Genomic DNA, 7,975 nt, shown 5'->3' with positions numbered 1-7,975 from the left:
TTTTGTGGAGCACTGTCTTCTGACCTTTGTTGTAGATCTTTGCTGTAGTTATACCCTTCGCACGTACTGAAGTTCAGGTGCAGCTCTACAAAGTTTGGAGTTATCCAGCTGCATCTGGCTTGGGTCTGGCTGCTGTGCTCAGCTCCTTCCCACTGCTGCCCTTAAGGGTGAACCTGTTGTGCCCCTGTGGTGAGACGTTCTGCTCCTGGACTAGCTGGTTGGTTTTATCCTCTGCACTCTCTGCAGGGATTGCAGCTTCAGGATTACACCTCAGGCCTGTATGCCAGGCCTGAGCTGTGCCTGGAAGCTGCAAGGTGAAGTGGGGGAAGAGGAAGCTCTCTGCACACACTCACGGGACCTTGGCTAGGATTGGGTCTGGGGGCTCCGGGATGGGGCAAAAATTCCTACTTGGCGAGCGGGGTGGGGGAGGCACTGCAGAGTGGTGGGGGGCCACCCAAGGGGCTGGGAGACGGTCCGGCCCACAGTGCTCCTGGGCTGGGACTGGTCCCTCTGGCGCAGGGTAGCAGGAAGCTCTCCGCACACTCACTGGACCTGGGCTAGGACTTGGTCTGGGGGCTCCTGGAGCTCGGCAGAAAATCCTACTTGGCGGGCGGTGTTGGGGAGGCACTGCGAAGTTGTGGGGTGCGGCCCAAGGGGCTGGGAGAGGGTCTGGCCCACGCTGCACCTGGGCTGGGACTGGTCCTGCAGGCGCAGGGTAGCAGGAAGCTCTCCGCACACTCACCGGATCTGGGCTAAGACTGGGTCTCTGCAGTGTTTTTTCTGATTGGATTTCCTTCCTATGTTTCTGTAGTTGATTCTTTACTTAAGATATTATGAGTTCTGAGAATTCTGTTTTTATTTCAGAAATGAATTCCGCTGTGAGTTCTTCTATAACTTTCTGCTGTTGCTTATTTACTATCAACGCTATTAATTTGTATATTAGAGCTGAGGTAGTAGAGAAGAATTCTGCTCTGAGTTCCTCTTTGACTTTCTGCTGTTGTTTATTTACTATTGATGCTATTAATGCATACATTTGAACTGAGGTAGTAGAGAAGAATTCTGCTCTGAGTTCCTCTTTGACTTTCTGCTGTTGTTTATTTACTATTGATGCTATTAATGCATACATTTGAACTGAGGTAGTAGAGAAGAATTCTGCTCTGAGTTCCTCTTTGACTTTCTGCTGTTGTTTATTTACTATTGATGCTATTAATGCATACATTTGATTTGAGCTAGTGTCCTCTGCACTTGTTCTGTGTGGGCATTGGGTTTCTTCCATATGTTTCTGCATTTGATTCTTTACTGCAGATGTTATTAATTCAGGGATTTCTTTTTCTTTTTTTTTAATTTCCAATCGGAGTTCCTCTATACCTTTGTGCATCTGTTTCTTTTTTTCAGAAGCTGTTGATTCATTACTTTCAGCTGTTTGATTCCAAATTTGTTCTGTGTTAGTGTCCTCTACACTTGTTATGGGTGGGCTTGGGTTCTGAGATTGCATTTTGCTCCTTCTCCATGTCATTTTGTGTAGCACTGTCTTCTGACCTTTGTTGTAATGCTTTGGTGCAATTGTAACTTTAGCACCTACTGAAGTTCAGGTGCAGATCTACAAAGTTTGGATTTATCCAGCTGTGCCTGGCTTGGGTCTGGCTGCTGTGCTCAGTTCCTTCCTACTGCTGCCCTTGGGGGAGAACCTTTTGTGCCCCTCTGGAAAGATGTTCTGTTCCTGGACTAGCTGGTTGGTTCTGTCCCCTACACTCTCTGCAGAGATAGCAGCTGCAGGGTTTCACCCAGGCCTATATTCCAGGCTTAAGCTCAGTCTGAGGGGACATGTTGGGGTAGTGGGGAGGACAGCTCTCCCACACAGTCACTCGTCCTTGGTTAGGACTGGTTCTGGTGGTTCCTGTAACAGGTCAGAAATTCGTACTTGGTGGGCAGGGAGTGTGGGGTTACTATGGATTGAGGGGGGTGTCCCAAGAGGGTGGAAGTGGGTCTCACCCACTCCTCGCCTGGGCTGGAACCAGTAAGTCCCACTGGTGCAGGGTAGCTGGAAGCTCTCCCACACTCTCACCAATCTTGGGCTAGAACTGAGTCTGGGGGTTCCCGGAATGTGGCAAAAATTCCTACTCAGCAGGTGGGGTGGGGAAGGTGCTGTGGAGTGGTGCGGGGGCCTCACAACGGGGTGGAGGAGGGTCTCACCCATGCTGAGCCTGACCTGGGGCCAGTAGGTTCCACAGGTGCAGGGTAGCCAGAAGCTCTCCCACACACTCAAATGGCCTGGGCTAGGACTTAGATTACCTTTATAAGTGACATTTTTGTTTTGGTCTGACAGCTTTTAAGATTCTTGCTTTGTGTTTTACTTCTTGGATTTTGACTCTGATGTTTGAAGTGGAGATTTTAATATTTTATTAATTTATCACTTATTATTTTAACTTGTCCATATGTTGAATTCTCCCCTATATTTTCAGAGTTTTCTGTTATGTCTTCTGTAAATAAATTTTTAAAATTCCCTTTTTGTCATTATCTTTTTCTCAAATTTCTGTTTGTCTTCTTAGCATAATCTGGTAGCTGCTGAAATAACTTTCCTTGATCTCTCTTTTTTAAAATTTCCTTTTAATGTATTTATTATAGGGTCTTCAGGGTCTCACTGTGTAGATCAGACTCATAGTGATTTTTCTGTTTTCAGTCTCTCAAGTGCTGGGATTACAGGTGCTAGTCTCAATTGCTGTCTCAGCCCTCCCTGGGAGCGGCACTGACACAGCATGCCAGGGAACGAACACTGACCACTACACTTTGCCTAAACAGGTGCTTTAAACTGCTGATCTATTTGGCTGCTCCCCCCATCCTGCTTTTTCTTGAAATTGTATGAGTGTCTTAGTTACTTTTCTCTCATTGTTGTGACAAAATGCCCAATGCCCACATTTAAGGATGGAAAGAATTTTTTAGCTCACAGTAAAGGTTTCAGTCCATACACTACTGGCTCCAAGGCAGCATGGCACATGGCAGAGAAGAGCTGTCCATGGCAGTGGAATAACAGCAAAGAGCAAGGGAGGAGCAGCAGCTGTGGCACTAACAAGCTCTCTTCCCTCCTTATATTTGTATGCAGATTATCTGCCTCTGGGAGGAGGTAGCACTCACAACCATAATCCTAGTATTGGTTCAAGAATTAATCACTAACTCTAAAAGCTGCCCCATGACTGCTTAAGTCTTTGGGGGGACACCTAGACACATACCATAACAATGAATATTTCATAATGTGAATTCATCTTGTCCACAGTTACTGAAAGCCTATGTTCACATTATTTATTTCTGGTTATGAATTAAATAGAATTCTTTGTGTCTGGTATTTTTGTTCGTTACTGCCTCATGGGTTCTATTTCTTGGTAAATACATCATGTATGTTTGAAAAAGTTTTGGTCTGCTCTAATTTTTAATTTTTATTTGCTATTTTTATTTCTTCTTTTGGTATCTTCTCTTTCTTTGAAACTACAATTAGTTGACTGTAGTTACTTAATTGATTAATTTTATATCATATTTCTACTTTGAATTATTATCTCCCCTAAATTCAGATATATTTTCTTGGCCTAACCTCTATTCATATTATTTTTTATTTTGTAAAAATAACAAAATGTCATTACCAAATAATAAGATTAACAATTGTCAATATAATGTATATCATTACTTCAAAGTAGCTACTCATAGTATGAAACCTAGATAAACAAGATTTTCTTTTATAAAGAAGAAACATAAATAGCACAAAGTGTTTCTTTTCTTTGATGAACTAAGAGATACTAGAAATATAAATGAAACAAACTAGAACTGTCTTAAAATAATTATTTTGAATATCCCTTCATCTCTGTTTATTCCATTTCTTTTTCATAGCATCTTGTTTTTTTCTAGCATAAATACATTATCATATCTTTGCTGAATATGTTGATAGAAATGTATCATTTATCTATTTTATAGCTGGTTGGCTTGCTTTTATGCAGAATTCCTAGTTGAAAATTTCCTTTCAGAATTTGTAAATTACTATTTTATTATTTTCTTTCATTAGTGATTATTGATGAGATGTGCAATATCATTCTTTTTTTAAAAATTTTATTTATTTATTTATGTGTGTGTGTGTGTGTGTGTGTGTGTGTGGCCAGCTCAGCCCACCAGGGGGCACGGCTGGCTGGCATGTGGTGCTGGGGGACTGAACCGCGGTCTCTGTGCCTTGCTAAGCTTGTTCTAAGTAGGTGCTTTAGACCACTGAGCCATCTCACCAGCCCACTGTGCAATATCATTCTCATGTACAATTTTTATACGTAGTTGAATTTCCCTTCAATAGTAGAATCTATCTTTATCTCTGAAATTATAAAATTTTGTGTCATGTACCCCACAAAAAGCATGTTAGTGTTTCAATATGGATACATATTCTACTAATGTTTGTAAATAATGATAATAATTCCTAAATTCCAGAGTGACTTTTATGAACCAGACTATGTGTTAAATACCTTTTTCAGTACATATACCTAAATCATTACTGAGATATATTATATTATCACCAATTTAATTAGGAAGAAATGGAAAGAGATAAAGGTAACTTGCCAAATGTAAGAATAAGAAGAAAGGCAAATCTTTCTGATTTTAAATCACATGCTTATGATCATGTTTATCTTAGGAATACTCATGGTTGGAAGCTGCCATTTTATCAAAATAACTCTGCAGATCCTGGTAGCTGAATTCACATTGTCCCTAAAGCTGGTACCTTGGTAAGTGGTGGTGGTGGATGTGGAAGGAAATACTTAATTAAAAAATTTAAATTTGTTGCAGATTTTGATGAACTATGCTTTGCTGGGCAAAACTTTGAAATGATGGATTTTGTATTTTAAAAGATTGTATTTAAACATTGAAATCTCTCATGTCCCCTCATTTCTAAATGTGGAAATTAGAGTAGTATGAACAGAGCACACTCTTGTCTTGTTTCTTCAGAGAGCTCTTTATGGCTGCTAAGAGAGACTATGTCAGCCACACAACAGCCAGATGAAGAAAATTCCTCATGGTTTTTGAGTCTTTTTTCAAGGGAGCTGTGATATGTTACTGAATTAGTCTGGGGGAGATAATTTTGTTGGATACTAAGGATCCTACAGATTAAGGAGCCAGGAAAAAGATTGGAAAGCAACTTTAGGCATGTGTGATGTGTTTTTAATAAATTGTCATCCCGCTGGAGTGATTGGCCTTCCAGAGCAAAGTATTTTCAACACAGGTCAAAATTGTGAAAGAGTTTATGGCCCTCCTTTAGAACAACCTTCTAAATTGTCCAAAATAAGCATTTACATGCAGGCACTTAAGTCTGAGTAACTGACGTCTGCCTCGATAGCTCAGCAACTTAATGAGACAGGTTGTAGGGCACCCTGAGTCACTGGAGAACATGAAGGCTGACTGAAGCATAGAACTCCAGCTTGCCAGTGTTTTGGGTAATAGCTTCAACACTATTTTAGGTGCATCATTATTGAGTTCCAGCTTAAATGCAGTTTGGCTCTAGGCAAGCTTTCATGAACTTCTACTGCAGATATAAATGCACCTTTAAATGAATTATGACAACTTCTACATCTCGATGGGCAAAACTTTTGAAAGCATAATGCTCTTCAGCACATCAGTGTTACACTAAGAACTAGACTTGCATAAAAACTGAAATTATTTAGAAGATGATTTTTTGTGTGGGTCTCCTTTTCATTTCTATGCCTTTAATTTTTTTTCTTTTTTTCTTTTTTTGGTAGGGGGTCTCACTAAGCAGCTCAGATCCCTAGTGATCCTCCAGTTGTCAGCATTCTCAATGCTGGGATTACAGCCATGCACCACCATGTTCTGAACTGGGTCACCAGCTCAGTGTGCCCAGGGTCAGGACTGGTGCAGAATGTGGTGCCTGGGATCAAACCCTGGTCCCTGTGATTGCCTAAACAGACGCTTAGTCTGCTGAGCTATCTTGCTGGCCCTTTGTGCCTTTCAAATTACCCCTGGATACTGTGACAGGAAAAGAAATTCTTCAAAGGGAAGGAACAACTGGGATAAGGAAAAGGGGAAAAGAAAGAAGGAATGGGAAAAGAAATATGTATGTGTATACATAGTGTAGATAGGATAATTTTAATCCCAAATTCTGCTGGTCTATTGAAATGAGCAGTTAATGCTTAAAGATTTTTCTCTCTTCTTTTTAATTTTTTATAATTTTTTGCCAATCTTACAGGTTTGTACCTGATGATGTGAATAGCTAATATGAAGACAACAATATGCAGTATAATAACCATTGTTTAATTTCTATCACTTTGATTAGTGAAATTCTGTATCATTTCTAATGATTTTTTTTCTATTTTTGTATTTTCTTTGAAAAAAAATTAAAAAAATCATCCTGTGACATATATCCAAACTTTCAATATTTTCATACTGATCTGGATCTCTATCAAGGAAAATATTTTAATATTGTACCAGTAATAATTACTGAGTTAGAATTATATCATGTAGTCTACCCAGCAATATTCTTATTCATGATACTGTACAGTAAAGGGATCAGTGGTAATGATATATGATAAATTTCAGGTACTACATTCATTCATGGAACACAGATAACTGTGCTAGATTAATAAGACATGGTCTTAACTTTAGGATGTTCCTTGCTTCATACTGGTGACAGATATAAAACTAACTGTATAACACCATCAGTTTTAATTAAAAAAACCAAGAAGAGGTGTTGATTCATTGCATATGGATGGGAGAAACATGTAGGGGAAATCACAGGGGGCTTTGAGGAAAATGTGACATCTTAATAAAATAACATATTAAGTTAACAATAATTGGGAAATGTTACCAGCCAATCTATTTAGAAGATAAAGCAGATTGTCCTTTGGGATGGGAAAGAATTTTGGGCCCCGACTCCTTTGGATACTTGAATCACACCAGGTAGATAAACTCTCATCCTGCCAGCCCCATAGCAGCACAAAGAGCAACAAAACGAGAAACCAATCGCAGAGCCAGAAATGACAAAGAGCAGGAGGCATTTTACTTAGCTCTCTCTAAGGGAAACAGCAATGTCCATAACATTAAAAAAAAACATGGGGATAGCTACTCCCCCCTCACAGAAATTCAGATTTATTAAGTGCACTAAAATGTTGCTGCCAAAAAGAAATAATGAGAATTTTCTGGAGCCAACCCAGGTAGAGTTTGCAGTGATGAGAAGTTGGAAGGCAGTATTATCTTTGTCCAGACTGGATTTCACTTTGTTCCACCTCAAGCAATGGCCACCTTGGTCCAACACAAAATTTGAAAAAGACCATGGCAAGTCTTTTTCCAAATGAGAAGATGGAAAATCACAATTACAATAGAAGTAAGGAAATACTTCTGCAAGCCCCTTTGGCAGAAAAAGGTGCTAGGGTAGGGCAAGGAAAAGGTGAGGCGTTAAGAAGGAAAGATTCTGGAACCAGGGACTGAAACTTTTACACTAAAGCTTTGTTGGATGTTTGAGTACACTGTTCAAATGCATAATGGCCAATTATTCCTTGTTTCAGTATTGACTCTTAACTGGCATCATTACTTTAATGAGCTGAAGCCTCCCTCTTGGGTCTAAGACCTCACCCATTAGGGACGAAGTGGTGTCAGTGTGGCCAGAAGGAGAGATAAATGTGAATTTGTTTGTGATATAGAAATTTGATCTGCAGAAAAACAAATGGAGAACCTAGAATGGCTTATCTTCTATGCTTGGTTATCATGACTACCATACAGAGTAACTACACAGATGCCTTGCATTGCTTTTTTTTTTTTTTTTTTTTTTTTTTGGACTAAATATCATTAAAAGTGAAAGAAATTTGCAAGAAAAAAATTAGTCAAAAACATGGATTGTATACCTAACTACACTTGCCAAAGCCAAGCATAAATTATTTTCTATCAGCATTACTTTGCTCAATGCAATCTTTATGTTTAGTTCTCCTGGATAACTTTGTTTACTTTT

Source organism: Octodon degus, unplaced genomic scaffold (assembly GCF_000260255.1).
Source record: "Octodon degus isolate 3935 unplaced genomic scaffold, OctDeg1.0 scaffold00257, whole genome shotgun sequence".
In the NCBI taxonomy this organism is placed as follows: Eukaryota; Metazoa; Chordata; class Mammalia; order Rodentia; family Octodontidae; genus Octodon; species Octodon degus.
This window is presented reverse-complemented; position numbering follows the sequence as displayed.